This window comes from Ailuropoda melanoleuca, chromosome 9, assembly GCF_002007445.2.
Source record: "Ailuropoda melanoleuca isolate Jingjing chromosome 9, ASM200744v2, whole genome shotgun sequence".
NCBI lineage: Eukaryota > Metazoa > Chordata > Mammalia > Carnivora > Ursidae > Ailuropoda > Ailuropoda melanoleuca.
In genome coordinates this window covers 89384585-89405934 of record NC_048226.1, presented here as the reverse complement: position 1 = coordinate 89405934, position 21350 = coordinate 89384585, and the positions used below count along the sequence as shown (strand labels likewise).

General features: G+C 41.6%; 1 long non-coding RNA gene across 3 annotated transcripts in view; it reads right to left on the bottom strand.

The window, feature by feature from the left end:
- Window positions 1–265: 265 nt before the first annotated feature.
- LOC105238300 overlaps window positions 266–21350 on the bottom strand; it is a 58293-nt gene continuing 37208 nt past the window's right edge. For all 3 annotated transcript variants that reach the window (XR_004627902.1, XR_004627903.1, XR_004627901.1), the window contains one exon: window positions 266–6440. This is a non-coding gene — a long non-coding RNA (uncharacterized LOC105238300). The remainder of the gene's footprint in view (window positions 6441–21350) is intronic.

Here is a 21350-nt window from a genome sequence, read left to right as displayed (position 1 = left end):
CGGCTCAGGGCGTGATCCCGGCGGTATGGGATCGAGCCCCACATCGGGCTCCTCTGCTATGAGCCTGCTTCTTCCTCTCCCACTCCCCCTGCTTGTGTTCCCTCTCTCGCTGGCTGTCTCTATCTCTGTCAAATAAATAAATAAAATCTTTAAAAAAAAAAAAGATTAATGTATGTTAGATATGTCATAACTCCATAAAATAGTTCTGGAGGCTTTACTATTTCTTACAATTTCCCTTTTAACTAGGCATAATTTATGTCTTCCTATGAGTTGTATGCTGGTTGTACAACCTGATTTTTAACAGCATTGGAGGTCTGAATATTTTCTTTATTGTTTTAAATAACAAAAGTAATTCTAATTTAGTTCTTATTCAACCAAAACAAAACAAAAATCCTGATTTTAACATATTGTTACCCCCTGAAGAGACTGGAAAAGTCAAGCATGGTTGTTTCATTTTAATGCTTGATCTCTTAAATAAGCTGACAAAGAAATGACATATTTCAATTGAATTTATCAAATGTTTATTATTTTTTGCTACCAGTTATTCGGGGTAATTATGGCTCTATAATTCAGTAAACATGTTCTGATGTAAACAACCATGAAAATTGCATTTTTGAATGCTCTGTGCCCACAACATAATCAGAAGCAGTAATTTATTACTCAGACTAATAATTAGAAGTAATTAACTACTAGAAGCAATTAGAAATAGTAATTTATTTCTTAACATAATGTAATGAGCTGCTTTTTCAATGCACGTTTGAATATTTAGCAACCAGTAATTACTTTCAGAGGAAAGAAAGAATTGTGGCTGTTTAGTTAACAATCCTAGATGCCTGCCACGTGTGTCAATCTGGCCCCATTACCACGGAGGTTTGACAAGCCACGGGGTAGAGTCCTGCTGAGCACGAGGTTTCTGTGACACACTTGGAAAGAAACGGTCTCAGGATTTCAGATTGAAGCAATCACTGCGTGAGTGTTTACTGAATGTTTGCTGAGTACCGTGTCATCTGTGCTAGGCACTCGTGACAGGAAAGTAAATGCAATGGACACATTCCCTCCCCAAGAGAGAGAAAAGTACACTTTAGAGAAAAGTATAGACAATGTGCTATACCCCACGCAGCTTGAGGGGAAAGTACAAGGTACTGAGGGAATACAGCATAGAGAAAGGCTTTTTGTTTTGTCCTTAATATCTCATCAGCATAGGGAATATAGTCAATGTACTGGCATAGCGATGGATGGTGACACATGGTAGCTACACTTGCGGGGAACACAGCAAACATATAGAGATGTTGAGTCACTCTGTTGTGCACCTGAAAATAATGTAACATTGCATGTCAACTACACTCAAGTAAAAAAAAATTATTAAAAAAAAAACACCCCCATCAGGGTTCTCTGACTGGCATATAATGCAAGGTATTAACTAGAAAAAGAAGAGGGAGAAGAGTCTCTGGCTCCAGCAAAAACACAGGTGAGAAGCTCCAGAGGTGGGAATGAGTTGGGCGTCTCCACAGTGCAGGGGAGACCCCTCAGACTGGAACAGACAGGACAGGGGAAAGAGTAAGAGTCAGCCTGGTCCCCGCACGCATGGCTACACCAGCCTCATTAAAGTGTGTAGTCTTCACCTTGGGAATGCGGATCTAAGCTGGGGAATGACGCAATAAGATTTGTCTGCTTAAAAGATCCTTCCGGCAGCTATTCAAAGTAGAGCGAGGGAAGGCAAGAATGGATGCGGGGAAACCAAAGAGCTTGCTCAGGAGAAGTGCAGTGGAAAGATATGATATCTTGAACCACAATGATGGCTGTGGGATGGAGAAATATAGCCCGAGTCATGAATATTTAGGAGTATAATTGGCAGGGCTGCATGATAGACTGGATCAAAATGGTGACAGAAGGAAAAGGGAGCTGCTTGGTTTCACTGGATGGAACCATACACTGACCTAAGGCATACAAGAGCAGCATCGGGTTGCGTTGTTGACCGATGATGCTTTGGGGGCTGCGTTGAGTTTGAAGGGCCCAAATGCATCAAGGGGACCTGTGAGCAGACAGAATATATGTGGGTTTGGAGCTTAGAGGGCAAGCCTCAGCCAGAGGTACAGATTTTGGCATCTCAACAGCATATAGGAGGTGAGGTACTTGACAAAGAATTGACAGTAAGGAACATCCAAGCCAGACTGAGCCTGGAGAACTTCCATCTGCACAAGCCCCGGAGCTAAGCGCTCTGCATCCCTCCCCAAGTCACCCCAGTTATTTCTCTGGGTTCCCAGAGGCGATCCATGCACGCTTACCATTCTTCCCCTTCAGAGGCCCCCTCAAGGACATTCTCTGCTCCTCCTGCGGCTGACAGCGCCTACTAAGAACCCAGCGCTGCTCTTCTTCCTGGGACTTCTGTTGTTCCCAAGACTGGACCCTTAAGGTTACCAGCAGGGCTGTGCTCTCCTCAGGCTTCGCTGCCTTAACACATGCACGCTAGCCTCAATGCACAAGCAGGGGTAGCCCTCTCTGAAACTCTGCACTGTGCATTCTTTTCACGTGTGACACACTGCCTGCTCTCCACATAAAGACCACACGTGGTCCTCATGGCAAGCTTAGGGAAATGGATGCCATGCTGGTCTCTTTGGTGTCTCTTTGCTCATCTGTCCTAAAACCATCCATTCACAGGGCTCATGCACAAAAACCCTGAGGTGAGGCTAAGCCCAATTAATTGAATGAAACCAGTTTCTGCAACCCAGCTTTGTTTCAATGACACTACCCTTGAGAAAACAGTCAGTGGTAACACTCTAATCTGGAACCAACACTGATGAAATCCATAGGCATTTCTATAGTCAATTCTATAAATTATATAATTATAAAATCAATATATATTATCTTCTTTAATTTTCATGACAACCCTGGGAGGTAGATGTCATTATCCTCATGACAAAGACGAGGAAACCAAGACTCCTGGAAATTAAGTGAATTACTACAATCACATTGCCACGGTTGGTGGAAGAGTAATTGAAAATATTTTTTAACTCTAAATTTTTGACATTGCTTATTACACCAAATTCAAAGCTACTCAAGCTACAAAAATTATAACTGATAAAAGATTTCATAGATCTATGCCACCATCCCATGTGAAATCTGAACCATAAACGACAGGAGTGTCCAGGACAAACGATACTAAGAAAACTTTAATCATATCTAGGGATGAAAAAGCTGCAGAATTCAGTGGCAGAGTCATAATTCCAGGAAGAACCTATTGGAAATATTGACGCATAGGATGATACAGGGGAGCTAAAACATGAATCCAGAGACAAAAACTGGCGGAAAGCAAATGATCTAGCTCTCCATTTGTTACTGTGGCAGGAAGTGGAAACATAATTGGACCCGTGTTTTCAAAGTGTGGTCCCTTACAGGAAACAGAATCACTCTGAGCGCTCATGAAATGCTCATTCCTGGCCCTTCCCCAGATCTACTGTCTCAGTATTTCTGGAGATGGAAACCATTAATTTGCATTTTAAAAAGATGTTCAGTGCTGCTTTTGCATCCTGAAGTTGGAAAACTACTGAGATAGATCATTGCAAAACCGGATTAAACTGGTGGCAGAAAATGAGAACAGCAGCTGGGTACGGGACAAACTAAATTTTCTCAATATAATGATTTTCGCAGTGAGCATAAGCCTTAGAGGAGCCCTTGGACAAGTACTAATCAATAGAGGCAGGTGTTGTGGGAAAGGAAACTGAGTTTAGCAGTGGAAATCTGAACTTCCTACTTTGCCAGATGACTTGGGAAAATCACTTAAATTCTGAGCCTTAGTTTCCTCATCTAAATACAAGGAAATTGATTCCTGCCTTGCAAAGTTATTTTAAGTACTAAGTAGGATCCAGAGGGGGAGTGCTGAAGAACTGTGAAGCTCTGTGCATGGAAGAGCTCTGTGCATGGAAGAGCTCTGTGCGTGGAAGAGCTCTGTGCGTGGAAGAGCTCTGTGAGTGGAAGAGCTCTGTGCCTTTGGTTTGTGCGTGTGTTTCGTGAGTCTTCATCCACGCAGCACCACTAATAGAACCTCAGCTTTTGTAAACATCAAAATCAAGTTTACGACCATCGGGCCTTGACAAGTGGAGTTCTCAATGCCCCCAAGAGGCTGGTTTCCTATTTAATTTCATTGCAACGCATGCGTGGCTGCAGGATAGCAAGTAACTGTTGCCAGGGAGAGGAAAGCAGTCAGAGCCATGCGAACTTTCTCCCTTCGTTCTTCAGTATCCCATTATATTTCCTCCTGTTGGCTCCAAAGCTGGGCCCCACTCCATCCCCTCCCTCAAAAGACACAGATTATGCTCTAAAAAGCAGAAGTTATCTTTATGTATTTTCTGAATGATATATGCTAAGCCATAGTTCTCATAAAGTGTTTTTTAATCATCTTGTCCTACAATAGTTTATTGTTGTAATATCTCCTGAACTCCTAAACATGTAACACCATGAAGTTGATTCTACTATAAGAAACCCCTAATTAAATTTAAAATATCATTGCTTCATCCTAGCTCGGACTGGCTTTCACATCCTTTTCATCTACTCAGCATTTCATGTCATCCTCAAAATATTTGACTTGCATTCCATTTCCATGGTCAGCCAGCAAGCATTTACCCATAATGAATCTTTTCTCTGCAAGTAGTTGAATCATTCCACCCCGGAATTCCCTTTATCCTCTTCCACTGTCCTTTCTTGGCACTAGGAATGACTTTAATTCAACTGGGAATGAGTTTTGCTAGTTTCCTAGGGAGGCAAATTAAATGACCCAGCGTGTGGTTATAGGAATCTTAAGCAGCAGAGTGTTGGAAAGTGAAAGATGAATGAAAAGGGGAAGAAGAAAGAAAAGGACTTGACTATACCAAGTACCTGTTACATGAAAAACACTAGGTAAGAGCTTTATAACCATTGCTTCATTTAATTAAAACCCTGCTTCCCTGACCCGACCCTCATAGACTTTAACCTTAATCTTTCCTGGCAGTTCCCTACATTTGGCTGCGCTTACAGTGGAAATTTCATTTTGCTTGAAAATCCATCCTGGGAATGACACACTGAATTTTTTCAAAGAACATGAACTGAACTTCCTCATCACTCGACCCATAACAACCACTTACACGCTATTATTAACTGGCCCCCTCTGGCAGGTATTATGCAGGAAGATCTGTTGCATAACATCTCTGTGGATTCTTAAACCACTGATCTTGCTATGCCACTCATGCTCAACCACAATGCTGGAAGGACCTCTACAACTCATCTCATCTATTACCCATTCCCCTACTTTAGAGACAAGAAAACTGAGGGCAGCCTGGTAGATAGGCAGCCCTCATAACCTTTATATTTTTCTGTACATCAGCAGGTACTTAAAAGGGTAGAGAAATTCCCAAAACCCACCACCAAGTAGGGGTGACTTCACCAGCTATTTCTAGGACTTCTATTTATCCTTCTACTAAAATCTATTTTAATTGTTTATATTGATTTACGTGGTTGTTTACATTGATCCTGGGGACATTCAATGCCTTAGCCCTGAGCAGAACTGAGATGCGTCCAAACCGCAGCAGTGCTCCAGCAACCAATGAGCAAAACAGACATGTCCTGCCCCGTCACTGAAACCACAGTCGTTAGAGCTCAGCTTCAAGGGACTGTCCCTTCCCAACATTGTTCCCACACTTTCCATTCTTCAGGGCCACTGTCCAATGTCACTACACAGTACTCAGGAGTAAGCAGGATGCAAAGATTGTGGGGTGATCTACTTTTTTACAGCAGAGAAGTGGAGGCCTAATGATACCCAGAGCCAATGATGATATGGAATCAATCCCATAATTCTTGGACTAGAGAGTCTTATTTTCCAGAACTTTCCTCACTGAAAGAAGGAAGAGTCATTTCCTGCCCAAGTTAAGGGTCACTCGGTGTTGGGGGGTGGGGGTGGAAAGAAACTCACTGAAGCTATTTTGAAAACACCTAGGGTTTTTCTTAAGAAGATGTAGCAAGGAACCTCACAGAAAACCCAAGACTCAAACAAACACAGATGGATCTCACAGGGCTGGAGTAGAAGTCGGAAATGTCAGCTTCTCTTTCTGTCCCTCTGGGCTCCACTTCTCTTTGGCATCAGGTCCATTCTGTCTTCTTTAATCGGGACCCAGACCCATACCTGAGGCTGAACTTTACATGACTGCCAGGTAAGCACCTTTACTGTACTGACACCAGCATCCCCTCATGCACTTGGACGGTGATTCACTTTGGGTTATGTGTCTTTCACTGGTCCAGGCAGCAGTGGCTGGTGGTGGTTATGAGCCACAGAAAGCAAACAATTACAGGTGTTGAGGATGAGCAGATGACACAAGAAGAGGAAGCTAGCATGGCTGGTGGCCACCGTCAGTGCAACATTCAGCTATGTCTCATGGTTTCTCCCTTCCCTCTTGCCTCCACTTCTCCTCTTCCTGAAACGACAAAGAGTGAAATAATCAAGGATAAGTCCAAAGCAGGGCTTGGGATTCCCCTAAACAAACGATAAGTTCATGACTCAGGAACAGAGAAAATATATCTGCTTCTGCTAACACACACACACACACACACACACACACACACACACACACAATCAAGTACTTTGCATATAAAAACACATCGGTAAACACACAACAAATACTCACTGAACGACATATAAATGAATAAATGAGTAAATGAATGAATGGACAAATAAACTGTATATTTGTGAAGATGTGACTTGCATAGCCAATAGTATTACAAAATTCTAAAGAAATGTTCTGCCCATGTGTGATTCACTTCTCTTTCGTTCCATTAGTGTAAGATGGAGAGGCCACACAGCATAGAGGTAAAGAGCACAGACTCTGGAGACAGACTTCCTGGGTTGGGTTAGTATGACCTTGGACAAATGAGTTAGTTTCTCTGTGCCTTTGGTGCTTCAGCTAGAAAACGGGGTGAAAATAACAGTATTACCGTTACAGGTTTGGTGTGAGGATTGAAAGAGTTAATATATGAAAAGTTCTTGGAAGAGTTTCTGGCATAGGAAGCATTATACAAGAATTACTATAATTAGACTTGACAAGTGAGTTGTTTCCATAATGTAATTCAACAAATGTGTATTGATACATGAATTTCACAGACATGTTTACACCCATATGTGTATATGTATACACACACAGACATATATACTGCATGTGTGATGTCTATGTATCTATCCATCTATCTACCCATCTATAAGTGTACATAGAAAGTTATATCTATGTAGTGTGACCTTAGGAGATAGGATAAGGATTAGTCAAGCAATCAGGTAAGGGCAACAACTGCATAAGCAACTAACCCAAGAAGTTGAATTAACAAGAAAATGCTACATAAAACTACCCACACTGTGATGAGAAATAGAAATAAGAGATTAAGTCTGCCTGGGAATTTTCTCATGTATGGCTCAGAAATTCCAATGGCTAAGAAAGTAGAGGAAATGAGGTCAAACCAGGATTGACAAGAGCCCACCCACAGCGCAAAGCAGGGAGGATGGGCAAAACAGGAGTGGCAAAGGCATTGTGTAAGTCTTGGGGGGATAATCTGGAACCAAATCCTGACCAGATAATCATAGGACCTCATGTGGGAGGGCAGTTTGGATTGAAGCCAGAGAAAAAAATGCATTCCTCTCCAATTAGCATCCTGGGTAGAGCTAATAGGGGCTGAGACAAGCCCAAAATGTGCCAGGTACTAAAATCAATGGCCAATGAATCAATCTGGCCAAGGTCAATAAGCTGGGACTGCCCGTTCCTAACACTCTGTCTCTCACAACCTCCCACAGCCTTTCCTCACCACCTTTGTTCCACACATTCCAACTGCATCTACTAGTTATCAAGAGGTATCCTGATGTGGGGGACCATACCTGTGGAGGAGCCCTTTGTCCTTTCCTCCATACATGTATCATGACATTGCCCTAGGTCTCCTCAAATTCAGCTGAGTTCTTCACTTTCTGCTTGTGACTATAGACTCCAAAGAAATTTTCTCTCTTAGACTACACTCACCCTGTAGGGTTCTTCATGGGGTTCTGGGAAGGAGTTTGTGTAAGTAAAAACCTACTTTCCAATTGACTTAGATTATTTCAAGCCTGCTACATCCTCATTTGGAATTAATCTGCCATGAGCATTCACTCTGTGTCCGTCCCAATCACTAAAGCTCTGTCAGGGTCAGAAAGAATAAATCACGTTACGTTTAAGAACCACATATATTTTTTTTAATATCTATCCCATTTAATAGAGCCAGAACAGAAATTGAGTTGGCCTGAGGGCTTGAGAAAAAGTTTTAAAAATTGTTGCAAGGCCAGATTCAAAAACAAATATCAAAAAATGAAAACAGCGTGGCTTCTAGAAGTCAACACATCCAATTCCCACCTGTGTGGCCCTGGATGTGTGGCTTAACAAATAATCAGCCGCAAAGGGCTGAAACAAAAATTCATTGAGACAAAGCTTGTAACGTACCCTACTCAGTAAGTGCTCCAGAGTTTGCCTCTTTCTCCTTGTCCTTCTTGTGACAAATGAAATATTCAGCAGAAACCAAGGACCCAGAAAAAGGAGAAATGGCTGCGGTGGAACCCAGGGCAAGTGTGGTAAATTTTCCTTCATCGCTCAATCAAAAAATCTTTACGGAGTTCCCACTTGGAATGGTTTCAGGGCGAGGACTGGATGTTGTGAGACATATAAAATTGAGAAACAGACGCGGATTCTACCCTCAAGAAACTTCAAATCTAACACATGATAAAGGACACACATATAAAACATCAAGGGATTGGATTATAATGGTGAACTAGAAGAGATACCAATAATTATTTTAGGATTTCAGAAGGTAGGAGGTGATAGGTGGTTGCTACAGATGAAGAAGAAATTGCAAGGCTAAAAATAAAACATACAGGTGGCCTGACAAAGCACTTACACTGTCCTTGAAAGACTAAGTTAGAGCCACTGATAGGGGATTTCTTCTCGAAGGAATGCATAAAAGCAGAGCTACACGTCTAGGTCTTGATGAGGGCCCATTATGAGCCAAGTGTTGTGCTGACCACTTCTTAAACATTTTCTTATTAATCCTCACCCTCATACTGCAAGGAAGATAGTAAATCTCCTGTTCACAGAAGAGAAAACCATCCCTGATAGAATAAATGACCTGCTCATGGTCACACAGTGAGAGCTGAAGCGAGAATCTGAGCCTAATTTGTCTGACTTGTGAGTGGCTGCTCTGAGTCACTTGCTACGCATGGAGGAAAGGATAGGCTGGGTGTGTGTGGCACACAGGGAACGGTCCAACATGGCTGGAGTCCAGAGTGTTTAAGCATAAACAATAAGAGAGATGTAAGAAAAAAGAATAGAGAATTTTTGAAAAAACTCCAAATGTTAGTTTAGGAGTTTTGGCCTGTTTTCTGTTGTCTTTAAACACAAAACCAAAAAAAAAAAAAAAAAAGAGAGAGAGAGAGAGAAAGAACAGGTAGGGGTCTACAGCAGGAACTTTCTCTTATACCAATAAATAAATCAATCAGGATGGGATAGGTTGTGTTCCAATTACAAATAACTCCAAAATATCAGTGATTAAAAGGATACCCTTGCTCATATTCCGTGTCTATTGAGGTTCAGTGAGAAAGTTCTTCTCCATATCACCTTACTCTAGAAACTTTGCTGATGCAATGTCCACCACCGTCAACCTGGCAGAGGCAAGAAAGCTCTGGATGGTCTTGCATCTGCAAGCTTTATCTGGAAGTCACTGGAATCACTTCCGTTCTAGCTCATGGTCTCATCTGTCCACAGGGTGTGCAATCCTAGGTTATGCTCAGAATTGGAAAAACAAGAATCCCCAGCAAGTGGTATTAATGACTATTGCCAGCAAACTTAAGGTCTGAACATCCCCAGGGTGTGTTAAGATCTCAAGTGCTGTCATCTGTAGGGATGACTGCCTGCTCTGAGGAAGGGGGAGCCTTCTCTGGGGAGGGTGCAACAAAACGTAACCTCACATCATCCCTTAGATTGGAATGAATGCTGAGATTGCTTTATTGTCTTTAGTATGGTAAGTATGAAAGCCATAGGGTAAAATGCTCAAATGGGAAACTAGAACTCAAAAGAGGAACCTTAAAAGAAGGGGGAATCCTAGTCTCTCTCTGGGTTTACCGTCTTGTATCTGGACTTTAGGACATGCTTAAGAATGCTTTTCTGAGTAGTAAGAGAGGAAAGAACTCAGCCAGGAGAAGGAAGGTGGAAAGCTCATCCAAAAGGCAGTCTATAAGAGAGTTCAGATGTATGACTGCAGGTCACAGTGTGTGTTTCCATTCTGTACCTCTGCGTATTTAGTAGCATGTTGAATGTTTACGTGTATCAGTCAGGGCCCTGCTAAATGGTTCTTTTACTCAGCTAGCTAGGAGGCATTTGTGTGATTGCTTTCCTTTAGTGGACTGGCTTGGGGTTGGGCTCAGCTGGAGACCCTGGGATGGTTAGGCTCTTCTCCCTTATCCTTCCTATGTAATCTCAATGCCTCTCCCTTTTTATGTAACCTTGCCATGTGGCTTCTCCATATGCTCTCTCCAGCATGGTAAACAGATTTCTTACATGGTAGCTCAAGGACCCCAAGAAAGCAAAAGCAGGGGCCTCTATGCCTTTGTAAGACTTAGGCCAAGAACTTGCATGCCAGCATGTCCCTGTGTCTCTTGGTTAAAGAAAGTCACCAGGCTAGTCCACATTCAGGGGTCCACTAGTCAAGGACTTGGATACAAGAAAGTATGGGTCAATGGTGGCCATCAATGTAACAGACCATCACCACAGGCTTGAAAAGTAAGATTCTTTTCACAGCCATTCCGCCCCCTGGAAGGTAGAATGTTTAGAAAATGCACAGATAGACCTTAAGGAGGGATCCCATGACTACCCTGTAAGAGAACTTCACCCACACCTCTCACCCTCTACCACAAACACTCTACAAAAGTTAGGAATTAACTTGTGTGCCCTCCTAGAAGGCTAAGCTAGTTTTCCCCCAGAAACATCCTTGGGAGAAATGAGAAGGACAATGCCTGGTCACTCACTTTGGTAAACACTTTCAGAAACAAATTATCGAAGTCCTAGCTTCATGTATTCTATGATGGATCAGATCTGAACCAAAATGAAAGATAATAGGGAATAGTAATGAGAATTCTCATGTGGAAGGGGACACAACCTTCCTATTTGCAGAGGGGCCAAATAGTTCACAGCAGCCACATCCCAAAGAGAATGACAAAACCAGGATAAAGAGCAGAGAAGCCACCACCACCTCTACGGAAGGGATTTGAACTCGAACACAACAAAACAGGGGGATAAGAAACAGATGGGAGAGTAGTGTGGTTTATTTGACGATACTCTTTTGAAAATAAACCCAACTAAACGTTGTATTAGATTGTCCTGAAACTCTCATCTTAGAGATTCTTTATCCCTTCTCTTCATCCTGTAAGATCTTATTGACTCTCTGCTTTCCTACCTGAAGAGTTAAGGTAATAACGAATGTGGAGAGCTGAAAATTAATAAGGTTCTAAAGGAATTCTATAGGGTTCCAGAGGAGTCTGAAACTGAGAGAATCCTGCAGTGTTTCTAATCTTTTGTTTCAGAATCAGGGGGATTATGTGGATGGTCAGAAACTGGTTATTAGACGTAGTAAAGTTCATCCTACTTCATGGTCACACTCATTGTAACTATTTTAACTCTAACATTTCCAGTAGTAGAAAAGAAGGCATTCATCCCCACCACCACCTTTATCAAGCCTTCTCAGATGACGTGGAGAGCCAGCCCTGTTTGCTCTAATTGGAAACTGAAGCTTTGACAACAGGAACATGGGGATTTTGTAATTGCTGTGTCAGTTAGGGTCCCAACAGGGAACAGAATTCCACTCAATAGGATTTAATAAAAGAGAACTGATGACCATTGATAGAATCAAGAGGACCAACTAATTGGAGGCACTCAGAGACTGGCCACAGCAATATGCCATCACAGCCCCTTTGTCTGTAGGGATACTGGCACAAAATAATGTCACTGCAGTCTGGTGGGAGGAGAAGGAAACACCATGTAGAAACTTTAGTGTAGAGGGATCCAGCCACTATCCAAACTGCAACACTGAAATATGGAGGAAGCAGGAATGCAAATACCCCAAACTTTCTCTCCCCAAACATTCCAAACTCTCCAATCTCCTTGCAGTGTCTTTCATCAGCTGGGTCAAAACATGAGCCAGAGGACAATGGAGCCCTTAATATAGTCCAAATAAATCAGTCTCCAGCATACACAAACTGGAGCAGGAAAGGCGAAAAAATGAATGGGGGTAGGAAGGGTGGGGAAGCATCAAATAGAAAATTACCTGCACAGTCATAAAAAATTAGAAGGGGATGGAAAGTAATGAGTCACAGTCATAGTAATAGGAGTATATCCAACTCTTAAAACACTTAATATATTAAAACATTCACAGAGAAAAATAACCTTATTCAGTCCATATTACAGATTTATTACATACTATAGAAAAAAAATATGGGTGGGGCTTAAGAGTCATTATGGAACACTGCTTAAAGACAAAAGATTTAATTTAAAGGTCTAGCACCACCACACTGAAAATTTCAGCATCAAAACTAATTATTATAGTCTTATGGGTTTTTTTTTTAATTTAATTTATTTATTTGAAAGAGAGAGCACAAGTGGGGTGAGGGGCAGAGGGAGAAGCAGACTCCCTGCCTAGCAGGGAGCTCCATGCAGGGCTCGATCCCAGCACTCTGGGATCATGACCTGAGCCGAAGGCAGACGCTTAACCAACTGAGCCACCCACGCGTCCCATAATCTTGTGGTTAATTGAAACAAGTTATACCTATGAAAGCATATTAGTTTGTAATGATACTTCAAAGAGGAAATTAAACATAAAGCATAAAAAAATTACGGGTATAAAATGAAAGAATGATGAATACAATAACGTATTTTTTAAGAAAGTTTGAAATATAAATATATATGAGTATTTTGTTTCTTCTATTCAAGATATGTCTATTAAAAAGTTTTAATATTTTGTCTCTGTTAGTGGAGAAAGTACAAAGAACAGCAAGTGAAACAAACACTCCTAGAAATTTTATACAATAACCAAGATGGCTTAAAATATGTTCAAAGTTATAAAGAAAAGAAGACACTAGATGTGAATTTGGATTTACAAGAAATAAGAGCTCCAGAAAGGTTAAATATGTGGGTAAGTATAAAAGACAGTTTCTCAAGCTTAAAAATCTATAAAATACCATTGATGAATCAGCACAAACATAACAGATTAGTGTGGGGCTTAAAATATATGTACAAGTAAAATGTGTGAAAACAGTAGTACAAAAGATGGGAGGATGAATTTGAAAATACAGTTATAATTTATATGCATTACCTGTGAAGTGGTATTATGTTACTTGAAGATAGACTATGGTACGTGAATGCCGCATATTGTAAACCCTAGAGCAATCATTACAAAATAAAACAGATATAAAGCTAATAAGTCAATGGTGCAAATAAAATAAAATTCTAAAACACACTTAAAAGGTCAAAAAAAGACTGAAAAGGAATAAAGAACAGATAGTACATAATCAATAAATAGCAAGGAGTGGATTTAAGCCCCACTATATTAATAATTGCATAAAATGTAAATATCTAAACATTCCAATAAAAAGAGAATAAAAAAGAAAGATTATATGTTCATTTTCACATACACATAAAATGCATTTGACAAACTTTAACACTTAGGATTACAAAACAAAAACATTCAGCAAACTGGAATAGAAAAAAAGTCCTCAACCTTATGAAGAATATCTACAATAAAACCAACCATTAATATTGCCTTTAGTGGTGAAAGATTGAACATCATATTTAACGGTGAAAGGCAACACACAGTCAACAAGACAAGAATTTCTAGTCTCAGCAGGTCTGTTCCACACTGTACTGGAGGTCCTAGCCATTTCGATAAGGCAAGAAAAAAAGGGGGGCATATAGATTGGAAAGAAAGAAATAAAACTGTCTTCATGAACAGAAAAGATAATCATATATGCAAAATTAAAAGTCCTAAGGGATATAGAAAATAAGCCACTAGAGAAAAAATGGGCAAGGTAACAAGATAAAACCTCAATATATTTAAAAAAATCAATTGATTGACAAATACTATCAATAAACAATTGGAAATTGAAATTTTAAAAGATACCATTTACAATAGCATCAAAAACCATGAACTACTTTGAGATTTTTTTAAATTTGTTCAAGATCTGAATACTAATACGCATAGCAGCTTTATTTGTAATCGCCAGATCAGTAGTTGTCTGGGTTCATGTCTGGGCTCAGGTCTGATGGGGACTCACCAACAAAGTACACAGGGGAAATTCTGGGTAGTGATGGAAATATTGTGTGTTCTATGTATTGATAATAGTTTGGTCATTTGGTATATGCGTTTGTGAAGATTCATCAAACTGTACACTTAAAGTGGATGCATTTTTGTACATTAATTATATCTCAATAAAGTTGAAAGCATTTAAAAAGATAAGAAATTCCTTAAAAAGAAAAACATGGACATAATTTTGTGGGGGAAATACCCGGTCACATATATGGAAGGCGTGAACCAAAAAGGCCGTATTAGCATAGTTTATTTTTACTGATTAGTGACTTGTGTTTGAATAGCTGTGGGTGAGGCAGAAGTTCTTGTGCCCTGAGTGAGAGTCAATTAATCTAAAACCTAGTACTGAAAGCTTGAAGATACTCATTTTCTTAGAGTCTGATAGGATCACTGCTTCCCTGAGTAGGCGTCTAAGTATTATTATTGATGGTCTAGAAAGATCCCAGCTAAGGAAATAAACCTTAGAGAATATAAAACCAAATACAGAATTAATGAAGAAATGAATTGAAACCATGATGGTGACATCTTAGGATAGGTTCAGATGCACACATAATAATATGTTTTATAATAATTCCATTTGTGTTTTGCCTACAGTTGAATATGTGTGCAGCATTTAAGAGAATAAATTATACTAAATTTGAAGATGCAATTATTTGAGAGCATTTAATTAATCACACTCCAAATTAATAATGTTAGTACTCATGAAAATTGATCTTCAAATGTGTGATTCTTAGATATATCAATTTAATAAATTGCAATTAAATAAATCAGTAATGTCAGTATTTATATCCATGTACAAAAAGCACCTCAGACATTAGAGCATTTATCAATACAGATGAGGAAACTAAAGCCCATAGAAGTTAAGTCATTTGTTTAGGGTCACAGGGCTCTCTAACTCCTGGGACCACATTTTCCCCAATATGTTACATTATTTCTTAAGATGAAAGAGAGAAAGATTAAATATATTCTAAAGAGACAACACAAGAGATAACTGAGTAATGGCTACTAGTGGTAAATAAGCAAGAGTAACATAAGACAGTATGGTATGGTAGAAAAACACTGGACCAGAAGTCGGGGGAGCTAGATTTTTGCCAAGGATGACTACTAGCTAGCATGTGAACTAGAACAAGTCCCTTCCTCTATCCAGAGCATCATTTCCCAATAAAGTGCCTGCTATAGATTTTCCAGATACTTTTCCTACCGAATATATGAACGGTGGAAGTATTAGAGTCAATGACGTTGTTGATCCCCTGCACAAAGAGCAATAAAATTTAAAGAATTAGAAATTTTCTAATTCTGGGGCGCCTGGGGAGCGCAGTCATTAAGCGTGTGCCTTCGGCTCAGGGTGTGATCCCGGCATTCCGGGATGGAGTCCCACATCGGGCTCCTCCGCTGGGAGCCTGCTTCTTCCTCTCCCACTCCCCTGCTGTGTTCCCTCTCTCGCTGGCTGTCTCTCTGTCACATAAATAAATAAAATCTTTAAAAAAGAAAAAAAAGAAATTTTCTAATTTTCAAACAGAAAAACAAGGTAGGTAAGATCAAAGGAAAAACAAATACAAATAAACTCAAGTCAAAGTTCAATGCAGATGTAAAATTCAGAGTAAAGTTCAACGATAAATTTCTCTCTGAGCTTCCCAGAAGCCAAAGGAAAAAGGGAATCAGCTCCAAGAAATAGTATTGCATAGTTTTTAAGAGAGCAGATGTTGGAGTAAGACTCTCTGTGTTCATATCCCAAATCTACGACTTCCTGTATTACCTCAGGTAGGTTTTAGGTTTTCTTATCTGCAAAATACAATGATAACAGTACATAATTCATAAGATTGCTGCAAGTATTTAACATAGTTAATAGTTGCTTGGCCTAGTTAATTCACATACAACACAGTGCCTGACATCTGGAAATGGGTCAGCGTTAGATCTTTTAAATTTTACTTTTTACATAAAATATAAGCATAACATTTGTTTTGGGGATGGTAACTCCAGATGATTCCTGTTTTAGCAACACACTAAGAAAATTTTATGACTGTTTAAAACCCTTGTTTATGTTTGTTAATGACTTATTCTTGCCTAGAAGCATATAGCAATGAGAGGTAAGGTGTTTTTAAAAACTGAAAGTCCCAGTACAAAGACTCAGTACAGTGTCCAGATTATAGTAAATGTTCCATAAATGTTTGTTATATAACAAGATATGGTACTGAGTACCAATAATAGGAACAAAATTAATAAAAGCTAACACATCCTTTTAACATCTCCCACAGAGTTTTCTCAGGCGCCTTAGCACTTTTTTTCTTTCCTTTTGAAATCTTTTAAAAAGAATATCTCTGATCCAGAAGAGAGATAATGAGGACATGAACCAAGCACCCCTCCACCCCCAAACCTTACTGAAATGGCAGATCTTTTGCATGTATTCGTTGTCAAAGGTGGCCATTCAGCAAGCATTTATGGAGTACCTACAGTGTTCCAGATTCTTCAGGAAGTTCTGGGATGCAAGGTTGAGTAAAATACAAAGCCCTCAGGAAAGCAGCCTCTCAATGTCAATAACATCGAGTACCACGACCTCAAGGAGAATATAATCCCATAGAAGAAACAAGACATACACCAATAACTGCATCAGAACAAGGAATATGTAAATGCTATGAGAGCAGTGCAGACTGAGTACCAGAGGAATCCAAAGGTGGGGGAGATTGTACAGCCAAAATACTTGAAACTTAATACTGAATGTGAAGAGTGTAGACGGAAAGCCCATTCCAACGCTGCCATGTCCGTGTTCTGCGTTTCCCATTTGAAGGCTACCATGAAATCGTTCAGCAAAAACAAATTCTAGAAGAGACCCTAATGAAAGTCTCAGACAATTGAAATCCTTCTTTGGTGTTTGACACTTGTCCCAGTGAAAGCCTGCTATGTGTCAACTCTGATAGAACACAACAGCCAATGTTTAAACATTCCATCTCCTCAAGTTGTCTTTCCAGAATGCACCCAATTCATCTTGTATGAGGTGAAAGACGTGGTCGGATTTCTGAGTGATGAAATCATTAAAAAGGAATCCAGCCGCCACATACAAGATATTGCTATATTAATATTTGATTCAAGGGAATGTGGGACCAGTTATCAATAATTCAGTCATCATTTAATATCAGAGACATGGAATGTCCCCGACTGTTGTATTAGTTTACACATTAGAGTGACTAAGATGTAGCGTGTTATTGCCACTGTCACATTTCTTATGTTACACGGTGACAGCATGGCTTATGAGGACTGAGATGATATACTTATTCTGCCACCCAGATCCATAAAACAATTGGGAGCAGCTAGACCAGCCCTACTGGGAGGAGTTGTAAAAAGAAATGTAGACTAGGATTCTGTTTTAATTTGGATTCTTCCAGAAGAAGTAGTCCCTGAAATGGGGATTCAAATGCAAGTAGTTTATTTGGAAGGTGAAGAAAATACTACCAGGGGAGTGGGTGAGACAAGAGAGAGAAGGCAGCCAATTAAGGCGGGCCAGCTATGACCATGGGTGTCTGGAGTTCAGTCCCATGGGGTCACTCTGGCAGCCAATATAAAATACTTGCCTCCAAGTTATCATGCCCAAGGGATGAGGATTCTGAGGCGTTTGTGCAATAGTCCCCATTAGTGTCTGGTTGAAAGCTGCCCCCAAAGGGTGGAATTCCCTGGAACTTTCAATCTACCACATGGGCCAGAAAAACATGCCTCAGAAAGAAAGTCCTCGAGCACAAGGATATACGGGTTGGCAGGTCAAAATGGAAGACTTGGAAAGACTCTGGTGGTATCTGTCACCGTGTCACAACAACTGGCTCCTCACCCTGTGTCTATTACCCAAATAGATGGAAGAGAAGAGAACCAACATTTATTAAGTACCTACTACATACTACACGCATTGCACATATCATAACATCTAATCCCTAAAATAAAAGCAGAGCCTACTTTTTCAAAGTGAATGAACTAGATGTCAAAAGAATAAGTGACTTACCCAATGCCCAGCCCCAGGATAAGAAGACTGAGACTCAACCCTCTGCACCCTCAAAGCTGATACCTTTCCAATAAAGGGCATTGGAGTTCCCTTCTGCAGCCACAGATGCTAAGTCATTTAGATACAATCTGCAGACCTACATTTTGACTGGTGGTTCCCAAAATTCCCAGTTTTTGCCTTGCTTTCTCCCTGCCTAGAATGCCTTTCTCCTTTTACATACACTTATCTAAGTTGGGCTGCTGATGAATCTGAAGCCAGGCTTCAAAAGAAGTCTGGGACTTAGACCAGCCGAGCTAGGTATAAAGAGGCATCCCCCAGGGAAGAAGAGGGTGATGGTGGTGCTGGTCCCTTTAACGAGCTTCCTAAGCAACTCTCACACACACCAGCATCACCACATCCACAAGCAAAAACCAAGAGCTGAGAATGTGCATGGGATGCTCAGGGGAAACAGGGAGCTTGCTTTGACTGTAGCTGGGGAGGTAGTGGCTCACAGAGAGGCGGACATCTGCACAGGATGGACTTTGAAAGCCAGGCTATTGACTCTGGTCTCCTTCTGGGGACAATAAACCACTCTTGTGGAATTCTGAGCAAGGAAAATGTCATACACAAAGGGGTATTTCAGAGAGATTAACCTGGCAGCCATGAACCAAATGGTTTAGAAAAGAGAGGGTTGAAATGAAGAACACAGTAACAAAACATAAGGGGCTTCTAGAAATTTCCCTTGGTCCCTGGAGTTTAAATTTTTACTGATTCATTTTTTTTTCCTTTTCTATCCTAAATTAGGGACAAGCCAAACTGGCTTTGCTCAAATCTTAAGCTAGGTTAGAAGTATTTACTACTGGCAAAGAGCCCTTGGAAAATTCCCTCTCCTGGCTTTGTGAAGTATAAAAATCCAGGCAGTGTCATTTTTCTTACTTTTCGGTCATCACTCTGGTTCATAAGAGACTTTCAAGAATTTTTTCTCCTTACTATCGGAAAGGTTTTTTTTTTTTCTTTTTCCATTTCTATAGTGATAAACTTTCAAGTCAGAGCTAGAACGTTTTGGTGTCTGGATACCCAAGAGGCTAACTGTGGAAACCTATGATCTCATTTTCCCAGGTAAGCCACGAATGTTGTCAAGGACAGTGGTCTACAAAGCATGCTTCAGATGCTTCCTTGCACATGTGCACACACAAAGGCCCAGCTTCTCCACAACCAAGGCCCTGGGTGCTGTGTAGGTCCTGCCTGTTATCCAAATAAGGGGTTTGAGTCTCAGTCTAAAGGCCGTTAATTAGAAAGACATCTCAACAAACAGAAAGAACAAGACTGTGTTGTGACTCTCTGTTTTCCAGACTTCTAATGAAATGCTAATCTGAAATCCCGTATCCCTGTGTACGCCTTTCAGTGGGGCAATAGCCAGGAGCCAACACTACCGTTTCATTGCTGATGAAAGTCCAGCCAGATTTTTGCTAGCTAGTGCTTGGAGGAGCCGTTTATTGCATGAAGAAAGAGACAATCAAATAGACTAAGAATCATTTTGAGTGACAAAGTTCCAGTTCAGCCAATACTAAACAAAAATGACCTAAACTGAGACTGGAGAAATCGCTGGTATCAGGGAAATTAGATCGATATTGTGGGGAATTTTCAGGGAGCACCCAACCCTCTCTTCCTCAACAGGTTCTGAACAAATTAAAAATTAAGACAACAAGCAACAGGTAGAGGGTCAAAATGTCACCTTCACCAGCCAACCACGTATGTCACCTCATTGGCAAGGTACTAGCTTCTAAGTTCTTACCCTTGTGCATGCTATAGGAATCAACAACCGTACGGAAACAGGAGAGGGGCTTAAGGGGATCTCGATTATCTGCTCAGCTGGGACCCCATCTAAGAATGTGTTTGGTACTCCTTCTGAAACAAATGCATTTTTAATTTAAAAGTAGTAAGTTGAGGAGTTAAGATGGCGGAGGAGTAGGGGACCCCTTTTTCAGCCGGTCCCCTGAGTTGAGCTGGATAGGTACCAGACCAGCAGGAACATCCACGGAATCAGCCTTAGATGCAGGAAGATACATCTGGATCTCTACAAATGAACATCTCCAGCGCTGAGTATCAAGGTACGAAGCGGGGAGCCGTGAAACCGCGCATAGATATCGGAAGATAAACAGAAGGGGGAGGGAGCCGCCGTGTCAGGGCGCCGGGAAGCGGTAGCCACCTGCACGGGGGAGCATACGGACCGCAGACCCGCACGCTTGAGACAGCAGACTGAGAACGGGAGCTCCGGGAGCGCGCGTGGCACGGCTGGCGGGCCACCTGCATCAGGGAGCAGGCGGACCGCGGACCCGCACCCTGGAAACAGCAGACTGAGTCCGTGAGCCGGGAGCGTGCGCCACCAAGCATCTCATGGAGCTCCAGAGCTCCGGTGTGCTCACTGGATTCAGGCTGAGACTGGGAGCTCCGGGAGCGTGCACGGGGCGGCTGGCGGCTGGAAGGCCACCTGCACGGGGGAGCAGGCGGACTCGCGGTCAGCACCTGCGAGACACCAGACGGAGACCGGGAGCTCCGGGAGCCCACGCGGGGCAGCTGGCGACTGGCGGCTGGCGGGGTTAGAAACACAAAGGACAGAGACGCACCGGCCCTGGAAGTGAGGGCTGGGATGACGGGTGTGGGACGCACAGACTGGGATGCTGCAGGGTTGAGCAGCACCAACAGAAACAGAGTTAAAGTGGCCAGAACACCAGTGGAGAATGATCTGCGATCCCTCTGTTCTGAGACAGAGGCTGAAATTCAGCCGCTGCTGCTCTGACTCTCAGAAGAGGCACAGCAAAATGCCAGGGAAAACCACCAGAGAACAAAAGCCCAGAAATACCGGCTCACAGGGCACCCATCCCCATCCCCCCTCGCAGGGGACACGGAGACTCTACCNGTTTTTTGAGTACTGGCCAGCAGGCCCCTCCCCCAGAAGTCAGGCTGAAAAATCAAGAAGCCCACAACCCGGAGCACCTGAGTGGCGCAG